Source organism: Myotis lucifugus, unplaced genomic scaffold, assembly GCF_000147115.1.
Source record: "Myotis lucifugus unplaced genomic scaffold, Myoluc2.0 scaffold_154, whole genome shotgun sequence".
NCBI lineage: Eukaryota > Metazoa > Chordata > Mammalia > Chiroptera > Vespertilionidae > Myotis > Myotis lucifugus.
In genome coordinates, this window is record NW_005871202.1 from 2,893,421 (window position 1) to 2,913,914 (window position 20,494).

General features: G+C 44.6%; 1 protein-coding gene across 1 annotated transcript in view; it reads left to right on the forward strand.

Annotated features, from left to right (window-relative positions):
- Window positions 1-20,494, forward strand: part of TENM3 (teneurin transmembrane protein 3) — a 420,114-nt gene that overhangs the window by 259,288 nt on the left and 140,332 nt on the right. The window lies entirely within an intron of this gene.

Genomic DNA, 20,494 nt, shown 5'->3' on the forward strand with positions numbered 1-20,494 from the left:
GTTTTAATGTGAAATCAATGGCTGCATCTTTAAAAACAAATAAAATCCCTAACCAGAAGTATAACGTACTAAACTGATAGTCCCTTTTCCCCTAACTTTAATCTTCACTCTAAATGGTTCTAGACAAAAGCGAGACAATCCTAGGAGCGTCAGGGCCGGCTCAGCCTCGCCAATCAGAAGTGTAGGCAGCACCCTGCCACTGAGGCTGCACAGCGCCAGGGAGCGCTCTGCCCATTGAAAACCTGTACTGCCACCCACGTGCTGATGGCCAGCTGCCTGCCGCAGGTGCTGAGTGGTAGGAGTCTCCGTGACTGAAGATACTCAGTAAAATATTCCAGGGAGGGCCCCCACTGACTGCCGGGGTTCATGTCCCAGCATCAAGAAGGGTTCAGGAATCTGGAAAAGGCTGTGCGCAGATGACATAGGAATCCAGAGATTAATAAAGAGTCTGGAGATGAGATATAATTTTGAAAGGTATTGGGGGTCAGAGGACCTTTAGCTAAAGGAACTGAAGACTCCCTCCTTGTTTGGACCCTTGCTTTTATTAACACAATTTGTCCTAAGGCAAGGTGGAGATGATACACTTCAAAGGGTAAGGTTTCAAAGGGTACAGAAGCATTGTCAGTTTGGGGGAATTAGCCTACGGCTGTTCAGGTGTTTGGCCAGTAGGAGGCAATAACATGTAGATTAAGATGCCTTTTAGCTGTCTGGCAGCCACAATCAGTTTCCTATTCAGGTTTGGGGAAATGCCTTTAGCCATTCCCAACAGGTGACTACATGTGTGACTCAACCCTGGTGAGTCCCCAAGTCTCATCAACCTTTTGATGAAACTCTTGAAATTATGACATGCTGGAACTGGTTCCCGGCAACTGACATAGGTTCACTATGTGATGCCTTACCCTTTCATTGAAGTTTGGGGAGACCCAGGGTACCTGTGGGGAAAGAATATCCCAGAATGTGGAAAAGAGATGCAAAAATGAAGAAAGTAGGTTACTGAACACAAACTTTAAAATTGTACGGGGACCTAGGCTAACAATTCTTTTTCAAAAATATATGTTATTATTGATTTCAGAGAGGAAGGGGGAGAGAGAGAAAAATAGAAACATCAATAATGAGTGAGACTCATCGATTGCCTCCTACACGCCCTCTACTGGGGATTGAGTCGAAACAGGGTCACGTACGCTGTCTGGGAATCGAATCATGACCTCCTGGTTCATAGGTCAATGCTCAACCATTGAGCCACACCAGCCAGGCTCAGAATTCTTAATTCATCTTTGAGAATCTCATCATCTGCATTTATTAAAAAGAAACAAACAAACAACAGCATCAAAAAAACCCCTGAAAATTCATCTAAAATTACATACTAATAAATAGTACAAATGAACTGGGTCCTAGATCTTTTGAAATATCTCATCTTTAATGACTTACGGTGTTTCTTAAAAGGCCTATGAAGAGATACGTGTGCACCTGTAAGAGGAATATGTAGAGTAATAAATAACAAACTTACCTTTATGTGTTAGGTAGGCCAAGCATAAACCACATTTTTATCAGAGTAAAACCTCTTGTTTTTTTCACTATTCCTATCACTCAACAAAAAGTAAGTGAATGTTTGTAGGAAGGAACCCTACGTCTGCTAATTTTGTTCTTGAAACGAAAAAAACACACCTTCAGATTATCATGAAAGGCAGCTCCCATAGCCTTGAAGCGTGTCCTTAGCGGAGGTCGGAAGAGTTTGGAGGGAATCACGCAGTCTCCCTTCAGTCAGAGGGGAGAGCCCCCGCATCTCAGGCATTTCCGGCGTAGGTCGCTTTTGAGCGTGATGAAGGCACCGCCCGGTAGAGCAGGCGTGTTCTTTTGTTTCATTGAAGTGAACCAGCTTGCTTGTAATAGCAATGAAGACACCAAGAAAGTATGCATTAGTCATTAGGCTAGAGGCCTAACTGCTTTTTTAAAGAGTTAATTTTAAGAAATTGCCTTAGCTGCCGAAACCGGTTTGGCTCAGTGGATAGAGCGTCGGCCAGCGGACTGAAAGGTCCCAGGTTCGATTCCGGTCAAGGGCATGTACCTGGGTTGCGGGCACATCCCCAGTAGGGAGTGTGCAGGAGGCAGCTGATCGATGTTTCTCTCTCATCGATGTTTCTAACTCTCTATCTCTCTCCCTTCCCCTCTGTAAAAAATCAATAAAATATATTAAAAAAAAAAAATTGCCTTAGCCGGTTTGGCTCAGTGGATAGAGCATCGGCCTGGGGACTGAAGGGTACGATTCCGGTCAAGGGCATGTACCTTGGTTGCAGGCTCTTCCCTGGCCCTGGTCGGGGCTCTTGCAGGAGGCAACCAATCGATGTGTTTCTCTCACACTGATATTTCTGTCTTTCCCTCTCTCTTCCACTCTCCAAAAAAATCAATGCAAAGTTATCCTCGGGTGAGGATTAGAAAAGAAAAAAATTGCAAATACTGTACACTCTGATCATGTTTGGTCTTGGATAACCAGCAATCTGTATGAAATATTCATATGATGACCTTGATATCCATGGTACGGAGGGAAGTGGATTCTTTACTCCTAACACATCTCTAGTCACTGAGAACAGGATCAGAGTGGACAGCCATGGGTCTTAGCGTAGGACTTCGGTCATAGCCACTGAGGATTTAATCCGGTCTTTTCTGAGTGGGATCTATTCATGTTGGGTACTTCTCCTTCTCAGTAACTGTTCTGTGAGATTTCTTTTATGCTTTTACTCTTCACTCACATTGTCTGTGAAAACGCGTTCTGGTCCTTTTCCTTAAATGTGTGTGTTTTATCTCTACTTAACGTCATTCCTTACATGGTGATCTTACCTTTTCCTAGAATTAAATTTTATCCATTTTTAAAACTGTGGTGTGTTTTTTTCCTCTGAAATTTCATCCTCTGGCTTCATTACCGATTCACATGGACCCCGTCGGAGGCCATTGCTTATCTCTTCCTGGCTTCTTCGTTGTGCCTTGACATGCTTCTGCCGATTTCATGTCTTTCTCCTTTCATTTCAAGCCTGTTTTCTACCCCATAAGATTAAATTCTGGGACATGCAATTAACCAACTGAGCTTAATAAATTTCACTTGATAACCCTCTGATTCTGCTCCGACTGTCTTTCTGATTTCTTAGCATCTCACCTCATAGTCTGAACCACTTAAAACACCACCGGAAGTCATCGTGTGCCGATGACATCCTGCACTAATATAATACCGCTTCTTTCCCGTCCTGGAGCACTAGAAAAAGCTTCGGCCTGGGGACAGACAGATCTGGGTTCAAATCACAACACCCTACTCGCTACGTAACCTTGGGCAGAGGGCTCATATGTTTTTATCTTGTGTTTTTCCCCCCATAAAATGGGCTTGATCACACGTCACAAAGATTTTATAAGGATATATTGAAATGTCATGTAAAATACATGGCCCTTTAGTTTCTTTTCCTTATTCCTTTTCTATGCTGCACATTTAAAAGTGTGATCGTTGATTTAGTGTTCGTAAAGTTAAATGACAGCTACTGAGAACTTGTGTGTTGACTAATTTTTGTGAGAAATAGCCGTTTCAGCTACGGAGGTAGGTATCTTTGAATTGTGAGAAGAATCACCTATTATCAGTTTAATTGGGGCAACATCCTAAAGGAGATAACGTGGGAAGTACAGACAGGATCTGTTTCGGAAACAGGTCACTGGCATAACACGGGAAGGAATTATGTGCAGTGGTGGTGGGAGGGATACTTCCTAAAGTGAAACCTGAAGGCACTCACCCGCTCAGCAGGTGTTTATGAAGTCTCCCAGGGACCACCGTGAAAACGCAAGTTCATTGCTGAGGGCGGGAGAAGGAGGGAAGGCTTTTCAGAAAGATGGACTCTCCAAGATTGGAATTAACTGTAGAGATTATCTAATCGTTTTCATTCTTCTGAAGGCCCGTTGAGACTGAGAACTCTGGGCCTGTGAGTCTGGCTTTTTGAGATGCCACCCAGTTCCGAGGTTGCACAGTATCTGTTGGAATCTGGCTGATTTCTCTGATGCACTAGCAAACAAATGGTAAGCTGTTGCATTTTCACATTTTTTAATAAACAAGGACAAAGCCCATGAAAATACCATGTTTTGCAGACTCCTTATAGATGACAGTCATTATTCTTGGCAACAAAATCCTGTGTTGATGGGAATATTTCCTTATGTCAGTTTTAACATTGTTCTCTCTGCACTAAGACTTTCTGTAGAGAAGCAGTGCTTTCTCACTCATTCCTGAACACTGCCTTTACCTTGAAGGGGCAGATTAATATAACAATTTTTAAAATATATATTCTCGGTAGCTACTGCTGCAGCCGCTTGTCATCGCAGAAAAGGTCAGCAAGTTTGGAGCCTTCTCCTTTTTAGTTATTTAACTCATTTTTTAAGGTACTTTGAGTTAAATGAGTTATTTAACTCATTTTTTAACTCTTTTGGGTACTTTGCCCTGAGCTCACTGGGTAACATATACGTGGCTAAACAAGATTTTCACATTAGTGCAAAACGCATCCCTAAGTCTTACGAAGAATCTCGTGCTTAAACACACAAGCTGCACAAGCCACGGGTGGGGTCTTACTGACAACTCCTGCACCTGGAGCTCTTCTCTCAGGACGCCTCCCGCCACGCGAGACCTCGCAACAAAAGGCTGCGTGTCCTCAGTGCGTTAAATTATAAAAGCTAACATCTCTTATGTTTCAGGTAAGCGATAAATCCAAATAGAAGTGTGTTCTACACAAGTGCGAAGGTACAGTCCTCACGTAGAAACTACGACTCTTTTAGGTAACTGGTTACAGACATAAGTTTGGGGGCAAAACAGACCTGGCTCTGTCTCTGTGCCAGCTCTGGCACATGGCGGCTCAGTTTCCTCATCTTAAAAAAGTAGATTTTACACACACACACACACACACACACACACACACACACACACACACATGACGTTGTGATGTTTAAATTAGATAATACAGGGTGTCCCCCAAAAATGTATATGCACTTTGAATGATTACAAAGTCAATGTTTATTAACATGCAGTTCATTTGCAACATTTAAAAGAATCTACAAAAGCGAATAATTTTTTTGTCAGTGCCTGTTTTCAAACTGATGAGTGTTCTGGTCCAGGCCCTGCTGATAATGCGAAGCAATGGAATCGCAAACATCAGGAATCTTTTCGTTTGGTATTTGTGTGCCCTCAATTCATAGACTGTTGCCAGTTTGGCCGTAAATTTTATCTTTTATTTTTTTATCCCCATGAAAAAAGTCTAGTGGCCCTTTAGGGTAAATTTCCTTTGTTCAAAGCTTTGTCTGGCTTCACCCATTATTTCAAATCAGTTAAACCTGAACAGGAATGAAAATTAAGTGAGTTGCCAGCTGTTAAAGTGTGTATACATTTTATTGGGAAATCCTATATTTTATTTGCACACCAAAAATAGGTGCTTAATAAGCCCTATTTAAACCACTTCCCGCTCTTTGGACTGGTTGTTTTCTGTTTTGATTTGTTAACTACTGTTCACTAACTCTCATCTGATTGGCTGAGATGGACAGCTCCAAAGTCTCTTACAACCTTGACATTCTTTTATTCGTCATAAATGGCACATCTACACCCGAAATTCTTCTCTTCATCTAGTCCACACTTCTGTCTCAAATTTACAGAAAGAACTTTGCTGAGTACTTTTTAACCATGGATGGCCATTGATAATAACATGAACTAATAATTAAATATAATAAGTCGTGTTCAAATAGCACATAGGAATTTTAGGATGTTCCTTTTCATTTCCATTTTAATTGTAATATATTTTTAGTATGCAATAACTACCAACAGGAGGTGTAATTGATATCATAAAACATGTAAAAAAATGTCTAACCCTAGCCGGTTTGGCTCAGTGGATAGAGCGTCGGCCTGCAGACTGAAAGGTCCCAGGTTCGATTCCCGCCAAGGGCATGTACCTTGGTTGCAGACACATCCCCAGTAGGAGGTGTGCAGGAGGCAGCTGATCGATGTTTCTCTCTCATCGATGTTTCTAACTCTCTATCCCTCTCCCTTCCTCTCTGTAAAAAATCAATAAAATATACTTTTTTTTAAAAAAAAAAGAAGAAAATGCCTAATATAGACTCGTGCACTTGATGCTGTGGCTCCCCCACCAAAATAACTAAAATGTGAAGCAAAGACTGTTACGCTATTTTAGCCTTCTTGATAATAGTAAAAAACAATCTTCATATTTTCAGAATTAATATTGTTTAGTTGTTGTTCAGTTCTTAATGCTCCCAAACAAATTCTGTGACGTGATTTGGTGCTTGATTCTAAACACCTCTAAGTTAAAATAAGCCATGATAACAATAGCTTGCTTCTTTTTGTAGCCCTATATGTTTTATACAGCCGTGGTTATGCTTGCACTATACATGTCTGTCACGTACTTAAGACTGAGAAGTAAATGTAAAAGGTGGTAAGGAATTCACTAAAGTGTATTTCCCACAGATCGCCTGAATAGTCTCTAGAATTTTGCTTCCCAGTTGCCGGACATCACTGACCACATATTGCTGTGCGGACCATGAGCGTATCTGTATATTTAACATAATTACAGATTGATACAGAGACCGTTGCTAAAATGTACAATTACTCATTTATATTGCAATTGTTTGGGTAAACAATTAAAACAATTTTTGTCTCAAATCACCTTTAGTTCAGTCGCTGATCGCTCATATTAATTCAGGCACCAGCAGTGAAATGTGTCTTGTTTATAAGCTTTTCATTTAAGACATCTTTCGTGCCGGGATCACCTCCTAGCATGGAAGTTGTCCAAAGATAATAGCACATCAGTTGAGAAGGGTAATAGATTGGAGATCGCCACATGCTGTCGGCACGCAGAGGCCGTTTATCAGGCTCACTAACTCGCTGTGTCCCAGCTAGAACCATTACACATTTCTCCTTTTGTTTCCACATCAGAATATATAATCTGCATCCTAATGTTGATGACTCACTTGGGGGTGTTTCACTTCCTTACTTAGGATATTTTTCTTCAAAATGCATACCATAATTACTGTAAAAGTTATAAAAGAAGAGTCTTTTTAATTAGTAAGAATCTCAAATCTTTTTACCATTCAGGGATGCATAGGATATTACTTTCTGTAAAAGATTTTCAATTAAATTTATTGTAATACATGTATTCCTTTATATTAGGAGCAAAACAATCCACCCATTTTGTTTTGTGTGTGTGTGTGTGTGTTTTTTAATCCACCCATTTTGAACAAGCCCCAGCCAGTTCTTAGAAAATGTGCACCCACGTGCACATAAACCTTTTCTGGACTCATCCTATTTTAAAAACAGCAGAAATTAAATTATCAAAATGCAAAGAGAGAAATATTGAAGTATAGGTAAATTGTATCATTTCTTAAGTGTTTTAGCATTTTATCCGTTCTTTTTTTAAAAATATATTTTTATTGATTTTAGAGAGGAAGAGAGAGATCGAAACGCCAATGATGAGAGGGAATCATTGATTGGCTGCCTCCTGCACGTTGGACGGAGCCCGCAACCCAGGCATGTGCCCTTGACCCGAATCGAACCTGGGACCCTTCGGTCCGCAGGCTGATGCTCTATCCACTGAGCCAAACCGGCCAGGGCTTTTCCGTTCTTGAGACAGGCCTTTTCAGTTGTTAGATTCCATTTGCTAATTTTTGTTCTTGGTTATAGCTTTTGTCAAGTACAGCGGCCAGCGCAGTGGTTGTTGAAGGACTTAATTAAAGACGGTCCCAATACTTCTTACTTTCCGCATTCGAGTTCAGTGCTCGGCGAGGTCCTCCCGCTCCCACCCCCGAGGCATGTTCTAAAATAGTATCTACAGGAGGAAAGAAAAAAACTTCCTCGTAAATAATGAGGATTCAATGTGGGTGTGTGTTTTTTTCCAATTTTGCTGTATTTCTGCTCCCTCCGAAGCTTGATAAGAGAATTGTTTCCTGTCGTTGCTGAGTAGATCAGAGACTACCACCGCTGCAGCCTTGTCAGGGTGTGGCAGTGCCTCCCTGTGGCCCTCGCGGGGGACTTCGCCTCGATTGTCTCTGCTTTGTTCTCGGCACCTTAAAGCAGGAGCAGAGTTAAGGGGAAGGGAAGTTGTGCAGAAAATACTTTTCTTTTCCTTTCCTTCAAAGCAGCAGATGTGTAAAGGGGTAAGGAGGGTGTGTGTGTGTGTGTGTGTGTGTGTACAGTGCTTTTAAAATATTTAGAACTGAGGTTTCCAGAAGTCTCTGCTAATAGTAAAGGGAATGCGTAGAGGCAGCTCTTTCTTGCCTGGATACATTTTAATACAAGTAATAAATTGAAGCAAAGTTTTTAGAGGAAAAAAAGAATATATAAAAGCTACTCCAGCCAGAAAGGGGAAGGGAGGAGAAACAGTGAGGTCTGTGTGTGGAGACAGGTGAAACCTTGGGAAGCTGTAGGTGCTAGACGTCTATGTGCTCACAACCCAAGCGTTAAGTTCAAAGGGAAAAGCAAGAGAACCCCCTGAAGAAGGTACTTGTGGAATGCGAGAGTGTGTTGGCGAGTGTGTTAAAAGCACATGGAAATGTAGCTACAAACACAGGGAAGAAGAACTGAAGGAGAACTGGTGTCCCATTTAGAGATAAAGGCCAATAAATATGGTAGATCAGTGATTTTCAGCCTTTTCCATCTCCTGGCACATAAACTAATTGCTAAATTTCTGCAGCATGCCAAAACTATATTTTTACCGATCTGACAAAAAGCAGTTATAATTTTGATTCATTCACACTGGACGGTTATTGTTGTGTTGGCTGTTGTCATAGAGACAGAAACATCAATGATGAGAGAAAATCATTGATTGGCTGCCTCCTGCACGCCCCCTACTGGGGATCGAGCCTGCAACCCAGACATGTGCCCTTGGCTGGAATGGAACCTGGGGACCCTTCAGTCCACAGGCCAACGCTCTATCCACTGAGCCAAACCGGCTAGGACATGTTGTCATTTTTTTTGTTTGACAGTCTAAATAGTTAGGTATTGCATGTCTTAAACATTCTTGGTTGAAAATCAAGGTGGTAGATGTTTGAAGACAGCAATGAGATTAGAAAGGGTGAGGAAACGGATTTCTTAGCAAACAGGAAGAGTTCAGAGGGAAGCGCAGGAAAGGGGACAGTGGAGGTGAAAATGAAGAGCGAGGTGACATAAAAACAGCGGAGACCGTCCAAGCCGTGTGATTCTGAGGTCAGGCGGATTGAGCTTCGTGCGGCAGAAATCCCATTTGTCCTAAACTGATGCTTGGAAGTGAGCTGCCAGCAGTGCCTTGCGAAGCAGGGCCCTTTGCATTGATCTTCCCATTTGTTACACAGTCTCGATGCGTGTCTGTCAGTGCAGTGGAAGCTGAGACACTCACATGCCCGGTCCTCACTGCAGTGCTCCTCAAAGTGGGGTCCCTGGGCCAGGTCCCCCAGACCTTCCCTTTCAACAAGGCTCCCAAGGAGTCAGGATGCGGGCTCACGTTTGAGAACCACTGGTTTTACGTGTGGAATGGGCATGGAGTACATTCCCCTCATATTGGTGCCCTGACCCTCCACTACCCAAGTGCACCAGGCTCTGCCTAGACCTGCAGTTCCACAGCCAGCCTGGTGGGCCTGGTCCCGGGTCAGGGACCACAGCCAGCCTGGAGGACTGGTCCCGGGTCAGGGACCACAGTCAGCCTGGAGGACTGGTCCCGGACCATGGACCACTCTGGATCCTGCTGTAACACACTGCACGGGTGAGGTCGTGGCTGGGAATCCCTTTGCCGTCTTAGGCAGATGCTGGTGTACCTGGGCTTCTCCCCGAGCGTTCACCGCAGCCTCTGCCGTCTCTCGGCTCAGGAATGTGCGGGACTTTGCCAGCCTCCCGGGCAGATGGAGGCTTCTTCCTGACGGCAGGTATGTAAGCACAGTAGGCGGCCACACGAGGTGACTTGGGGTGTCTGTTGAGAATCAGTTGCTGAAAGGGAAGGAAAGCAAACAAACCCCGCCTGGACGGAGAGCAGGGAATCCTCTGTAGGGGCTTAGGCTTTCTTTCTTTCATTTTCTGCCTATTTAGCTGCCAGGAATTTTGTATTTCCTGGCCTCATTGTCTAAAGCACATCGTTGAAATGAACTGCTTTTCCAGCCATTTAATTAGTTATAAACACATTGCTAAATAAGCATCTAACAGATGAGCCAGTTGCCTGTGGAATTTAAAACTCAGACTTTGATAGTGAAAATCTGAAGACGGTGACCATGCAGTAGAGGGGTTCAACGTGCCGGGACAGTAGTTAATATCCTCTTTCCGGGAGAGCTTTTTTAAAAATATATACTGACAAATATTTGGGGCTGTTGTAACTCATGCAGTCCTTAGTGAACATACTCTCCATTAAGGACCAGTAGTTAAATGAGTGGTGATGGGCAATATTGAAGGAAGATGACACACAGTTACTGTTTTGTGTGTATTTTGACAAATTTTAAAATGTATTTTATCCTGAAGTGCATTCTAGGCACGCCATCTTTTGTTTTGGAATGACCGAGTGCCTAAAACTCTTTTGAACTCAGTTAATTTTAGCCTTCAGATACTCCAAGGTAAATTGAATCCACGAGTGTGGGACTCGTTTCCTTTGGGTCTGAAAATGACATTTTGGAAGCGTCGTTTGAAGTTGAGGAAATCATGTGAGACCTTTAATAAGCCTCTTAAGTCCAGGAAGGTATGTTTTGCCTGGAGGGAAAGGAGCCCATCCCTGAAAATATTTTAGCTCTTAAGTCAGAACTTCGGATTCTGGAAACGCTGGATTTGACCCAATCTAGCCCATCTTCCTTCTCGTTGGCACCATTGTCTTTGAAATCAGAGCATCTAATCTGAAGCAAGCAATCGATGCTCTAGGTAAAATATTGATTGATTTGCCTAGAAGCACAGGTAGAATGCAGGGCGTCGAGAGATTTTATTGAAACAGGTTAAGTGTAGTTTGGGGTAAATCGCTCTCTCTGTTCAATGAAGAACATAGAAGGAGGAAGCATCAATATTTCCTGTGCAGTAGAGCCTTCCCCTCGTAAGGTATAACAGGTGACGTACAATAGGAGTATTTCCCCAGGCATCTGCATGGCACTAATAGAGGTTTCCAGTGTGCCTGAGGGACAGAAACTGGACGCTGTGACTATCACACTCTTTTTATTCTGAGTATTTGCTTTGTAATCTCTAAGGTGTTTAACACTATAGAAAACATCGAAGAAACAAGCCTCTTTTCAATGAGGATAACCAATTATGAAGTTAAACTAATTAGAAGTTCAGCGGTTACACACTTTCCTCTGACTTTTCTTTCCTGTCCTAACGTCCTGTTGAGGACATGACTCGGGCCACTTCGGATCGTGCTGTGTAACACGTTGTCCAGGGTGCCTTTCACTGTGGTCCGTACAATTTCCGATTTATTAAACCATGTTAACCTCCTGAACAAAACATCACTATTAACCCTTTGTTTCCTGGTTACAATATAATTATATATTAGAATGTGTTTAATTTTGTACTTGATGTTAGGATCTCTTTAAATGAGCACTGATATGTTATATCTAATATAATATAGGAAGGCACATTTAAATTTACCGCCAAAAATCTGATTATTTTTCTACCAAATATTTTATGACTGTAAGTTTATGATTATTACTTTGAAAGACAAAAGTCAATCAAAAGTGAAGAATTACTCAGAAACAAACCATATCTGCCAAGAGAAGGAGCTGGAAAAAAAACCAAAAAACAAATTCTAAGAGGCCTGCGCGCAGAGGAGACAGATGTTATGACTGGACTCACAGGCGCAATTCCGTGTCCTGGGCATGTCCAGTGTATGAAACGTGACATTGCATTTGAGAGAAGATGAAAGTTCGCAATGGAAATGTTAGTCTTGCCTCTTCTCTGCCAAATAGACAAAAAGAGGAAGCTGAGAACCCAGACCTGCTCCAGCCCAGCTAGAAAAAGACAAAGAAAAAGGAAAGAAATGCTGGAGAGGAGAGGATGCACGATTCTCACAGTCTGACAGGCTGGATGCTGGTCGGGAGGAGAGCGGCCGGATGGAGGGGTCATTGACGGTCACCCCTGCGCCTCAGGAACAGACTCGCTCACAGTGGCCCGGCGGAGGGAGGGGGCAGCAGGATGGATGAGCAGCTCCGGTCTGTGTCCTACAGTTTGAATTTGTGACACGACCCATACAGAGGTGCGTCGGAGAATCCGTTAGAAACATAGCAAGGTGGGAGCCCAAATGCAGAGGTTGGTCTGGAGGCTGATCCCCAAAGAAACAGGCCTCCGACTCCAGAAGAAGAACAGCTGTCAGTGGGGCGCAGTGTGGAGCCGTCCTGCCCGTGCATGTTTCTGTGGCGCAGTGAATGCCACGGGCCCACGGCCTTGTCGCTGGCCGGTGCTGTTAATAGGATCCCCGGCAGCTCCCAAGCCACCCAGCAGCTGTCAGTGTTCAGTGACCTCCTGCCCCGCTGCCTTTGGGCTTTGGAATTGGTTTTCCTCATCTGGGTGTCTGATCGCCTGCCATGGAGTGAGCCTCTGGTTCCCCACCGGGGCGGGGGAGGGGGACAGGGTGCGATCACCGAGGCCCTGGAGGCAGGCGACACGCGGGCATCATTCGGGGCATCAGAGCAGAGCCTGCCCCGCCTGCTCCGTGTCATCTGTCGCCGTCGCTGCTCTATCACACGATACAGCGGTGAATAGTCTCACCGGATTCACGTTTTTCATTCCCAAAGATGGTCTTAGAAGTGAAGGAAATTTGGGCCTTTATTCTGTAAACCTCATGTGGATGCCCGATCACAACCATACGTGTCTTGTGGGGAGCTGATATAGGGTTAAGCCTCGGACTGACCTGTGGGCAAAGTCACAAACAATTCCCAGCTTAGAGGGCACAGTCCTCTTAGCATAATTAGGCTTGACCTTGTGAGGCTCTCTAGATCTTATCTGGGAAGCTAATGGGCTGAGGGAAGTGCAGGAAGTGTAACTATGGTCAAAACAAGTGAAACTCACAAGAACTGTGTAACTATAGAAACCACTACCTTGTTTACCGCTCACTATAAAATAAAGGCTCAGCTTGCCTTGGGATCTCTCCTTTTCTCTGTGGCCTCAGCCAGGCACAGGGAAGATCCACGGAGACTAAGGAAAGCTAGAGAGTTCTGAACGCTGTCTCTGTGTAAAACATCCTTCGCCGACTCCGTCCACGCCTTTGGGAACCCCTGGACTGCTGGGGCTAGCCCCCAGCATCTGGCGCCCAACGTGGGGCACCTAGGTAAGTCCCCCCGTACTTGGGAAGTACTTGGGACGGATAGGACTGCACCATAGGGTGCTGCAGACCCCTCCTATAGAGGATAAGTAGGGTAAGCGGGTAGTTAGTACAAAACTTAGATTGACAAAATGGGTCATACTGAGTCTAAAGAAAAAAGACTCTGTGTTAATCTTTTGATGCATCTGCTTGCTAGCAGAGGAGTTGAGATTACTCCCAGTCAGATAGAAAGTTTTATAGAATATGCATGTCAATGGGTTCCTGAGGATGGAACTGTTAATTTAACAACTTGGACTAAAATAGGAGAGCAATTTATGAATCATCACACCTTCCATCCGGAGGACCAGAAGGTCCCGGAAAATACCTTTTCCCTCTGGAATTTAATTCATGACATCTTGGCACCAGAGGCAGAAACTATTGAACGTTCTCAAACTTTAAATAGTCCCTCGGATCCACCTAGAGAAGACACATCATTATTGTCTCCAGCTCAATCTAAGAGCAATTTAGCTATGCCTACTGATCGGAAGGAGAATAAATATCATAAACATGATCATTGTTCCTTTCCAGTCAGTAGAGAGGAGAGAGGCCCTCCCATTCAAAACAGGCTCCCTAAATTAGAAAGAAAGCCTAAACCAGGTCCTGCGGCTCCTAGGAGCTCCATGTCTAAATTTCAAAGGGCATTAAGAGAAGCTGAAGCTAATGGAGATCTTGAGTTCTCACTCTGCTTCCCAGTTGCATATGAGAATGAGTTTGATGAGGACGAAAGCCCCACCTGGGAGGCTATACCTTACAAAATACTTAAAGAATTAAAATTGGCCTGTTCTGAATATGGACCTCTAGCTCCTTACACACTAACCTTGGTAGAAACCCTAGCCAATAAATGGATGACTCCTTATGATTGGTCACAGGTTTGTAAATCCTGTCTCTCAGGAGGCAATTACTTATTATGGAAAACTGAATATGATGATCTTGCTAAGAAAGCTGTAGCCACTAGCAAAAATTCCAGAGGAGGAGTAACCCTAGACATGATATTAGGAGAAGGTGATTTTAACACGGCTCAGGAGCAAATGTATATGCCCAAAGAGGCACTTATTAAAGTAACTAGTTGTGCAGTAAATGCCTGGAAATCCCTACCTTATACAGGAGGAAAAACAACCTCCCTTACAGAGATTAAACAGAAGGTTGAGGAACCATATCAGGATTTCCTTTCTCGCCTCATACAGGCAGTCAAGAGAGTAATCAATAATGAAGAGGCTGCCGATATCTTAATCAAACAACTGGCTTTTGAAAATGCTAATAATACCTGTCAGGCTTTATTAAGGCCAATTCGCAGAACAGGAACTACAAATGATTTTATAAAACAGTGTGCTGATGTAAGTCCAGCATTTATACAGGGTGTAGCTATAGCTGCAGCTCTCAAAGGGGAAACATACCCTCAATATGTACAGGGCATAGGACAAGCCAGCAATAATACAGGTAATAAAAGAAACATGAACTGCTACTCTTGTGGTTTATCTGGGCACTTTAGCAGAGAATGCCCAAATAGAAATAATAATACTCAAGCCAGATGGCGGGCTCCTCGACAGCCTGGAAATACATCAGGGAATAATATTAATCCTCCAAAAACCGTTTGTCCCCGATGTCAGAAAGGATTCCATTGGGCAAAGGAATGTAGATAGAAAAATGTTACTGTGGTTTGCTTTTTGACTTATTGCTGTTTTGCATTGCCATTGTTTTATTATTCTTACTAGTTTCAAAAATGTTCTGTTCAAATTTTAAAATGTTTTAGGTTTTGCATTGGCATTGTTTTGTTATTGTTTTAATAGCCAGAGTTTTGTTCTTGATGCTTAAGTTTGATGCTTAAGTTTTACTGTCATGGTAGCTTAAAAACTCTCATTATAGTAGCTTAAAAAATAAAAGAAGGGTGAGATGTGGGGAGCTGATATAGGGTTAAGCCTCGGACTGACCTGTGGGCAAAGTCACAAACAATTCCCAGCTTAGAGGGCACAGTCCTCTTAGTATAATTAGGCTTGACCTTATGAGGCTCTCTAGATCTTATCTGGGAAGCTAATGGGCTGAGGGAAGTGCAGGAAGTGTAACTATGGTCAAAACAAGTGAAACTCACAAGAACTGTGTAACTATAGAAACCACTACCTTGTTTACCGCTCACTATAAAATAAAGGCTCAGCTTGCCTTGGGATCTCTCCTTTTCTCTGTGGCCTCAGCCAGGCACAGGGAAGATCCACGGAGACTAAGGAAAGCTAGAGAGTTCTGAACGCTGTCTCTGTGTAAAACATCCTTCGCCGACTCCGTCCACGCCTTTGGGAACCCCTGGACTGCTGGGGCTAGCCCCCAGCAGTGTCTGATAGTCATTTTTGCAGATTTTTTCATACATGAGAAGCATAGTCCCAAGGCTGGAGGACCTGGCCGGAGTCGCGGGGTAGGGACAGACCACAGATGGATGTGCCTTATAAAGAATTAGGGATCGAATCATTTTCTCGTGCACTTGTGTCATGTTCCCGCAGCTGAGTTTCAGTGTTAATGGATCTGTTCCCTCATGAAGTATTTGGGGAGGTCTAGACGCCAGCTAAGCAGCGTGGTGGCCCATGAACGGTGAAGGAGAAGTCCTGAGCTTGGAGACAGGCAGTCGTCACAAGACGCACCTGCCAGTGTTGTGTGCTCTCTGTGCTGCAGTGGGAAGAAAAACATGGTTGACTTTGGAGAGAAAACACCCTGTCTGAATCTAGGAAATCGCACCATTCTCCCAACTATGAAGGCAGATGTTCTCTTCTGTAGGAACAAGCGGACGTGGACCTTTCCCACCACACTAGTGTGTGTCTGAGTGGCTTTCACCTGTATTTTTATGCATCTATTTTGAGAGCTGATTTTACCCAAAGAAATTGTTCTCACAGGCGTGACACCCTTTTTTTATGATGGGTTTCAAAGACACATCAATTTAAACAATCTTTGCAAATTCTTTCTGTACTCCCTCACTAGAAAGCCACCTGGAAATATTGAAGACAGTGAATTTAAATACAGTGCATTGGTGAGTTGACTCGTCTTTCAATGCTTCATCATGTCTCTGTATTTATTAAGGACACACGGCTGCCAGGCACTGACCTCATGGCCCCTGAGACGGGTGGGCACTAGAGCAAGGGGAAGTGTACCTCTGCCATGGAAAGTCAGTGGCCAAAGTATGTCTCTTGCAACAACACAAGTAAATTTGTGTATAAATAAGTTAGAAACTCTTTGAAGATAAAGCAGTCTTCAGTTCCACTAATACTGATGAACTAGAGGCCAGATGCACGAAATTCATGCAAGAGGCTCAGCCCTCGCAGCTGCTGTGGCTTGCCTCGGCCCTCGCAGCCCCGGCTTCGTCCAGAAGGTCGTTCGGCTGTCCAGTCTAATTAGCAAATTACGCTTTTATTATTATAGATAGTGGATTTTTTAATATTATGTCTTTATTTTTGGCAATATCTCAGAGTTGCATTTTGCTCTAAGAAAAGTAATTTCATAGTAACTCAAGCCTAAGTCTTGAAAGAGTGCTTTGCCATGATCAAAAAAGCAGATGAGCATCTGGTACTAATTCCACAAACTGCAGGAGTTGAAACAGAGATGTCTAAGCTGACGTTGGCATGAGTCCGGCTCATTGTGTTTGCACACAGTAAGTACATGTTTTTAGTGTCAAGGCTAAAATAACGTAGTAGAGTCCCACAGGCCCAGGTTGAAATCCCAATTCCCAGGAAGAAATGACGCAAATGTCTTTGAATAAAGTGATAACATGGTTCCCAGGGAAGGTCTTCATTTTGGTTCCTATGATTGCCAACTTTTAGTTTCTGTTTTTAGAGGCCCGGTGCATGAAATCGTGCACTTGGAGGGGAGGGGTCCCTCAGCCTGGCCTGCACCCTCTCTCAGTCCAGGAGCCCCCGGGGGATGTACGACTGACGGCTTAATGCTGCCATGAAGGCAAGAGAGGCTCCTGCCACCACCGCTGTGCTCACCAGCCATGAGCCTGGCTCAGGGCTTCTGGCTGAGCGGTGCTCCCCCTGTGGGAGTACACTGACCACCAGGGGCAGCTCCTGCATTGAGCGTCTGCCCCCTAGTGGTCAGTGCGCATCATAGCAACCAGTTGTTCCGCCATTCGGTCGATTTGCATATAAACTTTTTATTATATAGGACCTTTTATTTCCACTTTGCTCTTTTCTCTTTTTTTAATATATATATCTCAGAGAGAAAAGGAGAGGGAAAGAGAGCTAGAAGCATCAATGATGAGAGAGAATCATTGATTGGCTGCCTCCTGAATGCCCCCCACTGGGGATCAAGCTAGCAACCCAGGCATATGCCTTTTACTGGAATCAAACCCGGGACCCTTCAGTCCATGGGCCGACGCTTTATCCACTGAGCCAAACCAGCTAGAGCACGCTTTGCTCTTTCCTATATCTTCTATTTATCTCCTTGTTATGTTCATGCTTTCCTTTAAGTCCCTCAACATATTTATAATAGCTGTCTAAAATTCTTGTCTGCTTTTGATCATTATTGTTTTTTTTAGTCTATTTATATTTCCTGATTTTGATTCCCACTTTCCTGCTTCTTCCCAGTAATTTCTGAGAGTCTAAATTTTTTGTTCTTCTTTTAAAGATCAGCTTTACTTGGAAGACGGTTAAATTGCCTGCAGATCAGCTTTCAGGGATTGAATGTAAACTCTGTTGGTACGGACTTATGGTGGCCTTTAATCTAGGGCTATTTAGCCTTAATATCAAGGCATGGCCCTTCTGGGGTCTCTATTACTGTACCAGATGTTCAAAAAGGTATCATTACTATGTGGGTTCAGAACTCTACCATCTCTCAATTCTTTGTGAGTGCTGGGACTTGTTTAGCCTATAGCTTCCTAGTAGTTTGTTCTGTTCTCAGTAATTGTTCTTTGACCAATCACTTGAAATCTCATTCTAAGTATGCAGGGCACAGTATTGTGGGTCGCGACCCCCGAAAATACATCCTGCATATCAGATATTTACATTACGATTCATAACAGTAGCAAAATCACAGTTATGAAGTAGCAACAAAAATAATTTTATGGTTGGGGGTCACCACAACATGAGGAACTGTATTAAAGGGTCGCAGCATTAGGAAGGTTGAGAACCACTGCGCTAGAGACTCAATGTGACCCCATGCAGATGTTTGGGGCTCTTTATCTGGGCAATGCCCTTCTCTCTGATACACTGGCCCACAAAGTCTAGCCTCTGCAGCCTCCCTGACCCCCGATCCGTTTCCCCAACTCAGTGAGACCACCATGCTCCATTTAGAATCCCCTTCCAGGTACTATGTGTGATTCAGGAAGTTTCTCCAGGCAGAAAATCCCTTTGTTTCCCTTCTCCCAGTGATCAAAATGCTGCATTGCCAGTTGTCCAGTGTTTGCAAACAGATGTCTCATAGACTTTGTCCAGTTCTTTCTTTATTTACAATGAAGAAAGGCACCCAGGACCCGGGCTTCCCTCGCAGCCCTGGCTTCGTCTGGAAGGATGTCGGGTCTAATTGGCATATTACGCTTTTATTATTATAGATTGTCATTACTTATTGTTAGCTGTGGCTCCTTGTCCAAGGTACTTCTCTAGGACTCACGTTTTACATCGGCACAATGGTCACCATTTTATTTATTTTACAATATTTATTGAGCAACTACTGTGTCCCACGAACTTCAGGAGAATAAGATGTACTAGCGTTCATATGAGAGCAGACAGACGATAGATGTGTGCAGTGGCTGTATCGTTCCTATCCATGGACCTGGTATGCTGACCGACTTTCTCTCTTCATCTCCCTGTTTTATTTGAAGCCCTCCTCTTAGACACTGTGCTCAGACAGTCTGGGCTCTCCCTCCTCCTGGGCTGCAGTCGCAGGCTGGGGATGGCTGGTGCTCAGGTCTTCTCTGGAACGCCGTTGTGTTTGTTTTCATGGCTCCGTGTTCCTTCCTCATTGATCCCCATGTCGCTGCTGAGGTGGCTGCATTGCTCCCCGTGTGGCCTCTGGGGCCAGTGGCACACGCTGCCATTTCCTGGCCACTCTTGAAGCCATAAACATATTCTACTTCGCACACTTAATGCTGAGGTGCAGGAGCCCCGGGAAGCCTCTGGAACACCCCCCGGACACTCCACACGTCCCTTCTCTCGACGGGACACCATTGCCTCTGCAGGTCTCCGATTTCCTGGTCTCCTGGCGCACCCGGTAGTCTCCATTCTCCAGGCTCCATCTTCTAGGGGAGCCAGGCGGCGGGGCCTCTGTCTCCAGGGACCAGGCCATCTCCTGCCCTCACTCACTCCCCCTCTCCCCTCTCCCAGACCCATCATGAGGAAATACCCTCATCTAAGGGGAACCTTTACCTCCTGAATTCTCTGTCTTTCAAACGGTGTGATTATACCCCACATCCTTTCTGTTTCTCCTTTTCTGCAGAAATCCTTCCTAGTACCAGGGCCTGCCTGCCTTTGGCCCTGGACCTACTAGTACACGCTGGGTGCGTGCAGATGCCGCTTGTGTCTGTGTGCCTGGCGTCATCCGGACGCGCTCTGCTAGTTCTGTGTCCTCAGCCCTCAGGCGTGTCGTGGAAGTGGTAGCGAGAGCCTCAGATGTCTCTGGAAACTCCCCCCGCACCACTGGGCATATTCGCTCCCCAGTGGGGAACCCGTGGCTGTTGTCACCTCTCCTGGTCAGGGGGGACCCCTTTTATCTCCCACCATGTTTCTCCCAAACATCACAGTTATATTCCAGTCTGCGCCATTCCCCCCTCCCTCCCCACCCCCCCACCCCCGCCCCCCCCCCCCCACACCACCACCACCCCCTGCAGTCTGGGCCTTAGGAAATCCACACGCACTCAGACTGTTTTTACTTCTCATCTTGCCTCGTGTCCCCTGGAGGTGAGGCAGTGGTGCAGTTGTTGGAATTGGGAGGTCGGCCGGGCAGAGCAGGGACACAAGGGGGAATTTCAGGAGGAAAAACACACCACACGGTACATAGAATTTAATTATTTCCTTTATTTAACCCACAAGCCTGATGGTCCCGTTAGTGGCGAGCGGCTAGGATTAGAATGTGTCAGGGACACCAGGACTGAAGCAGCCGCAGCCTGAGCGCGGGCCACACACTTGTGTTTACAGGAGTAACGTGCTCCCACGTGGCAGTGAGCATCCGTGTGGCTGTCAGGCCCTAAGCTGAGCTGTCTGCAGGGCAACGGGAGGAAGTTC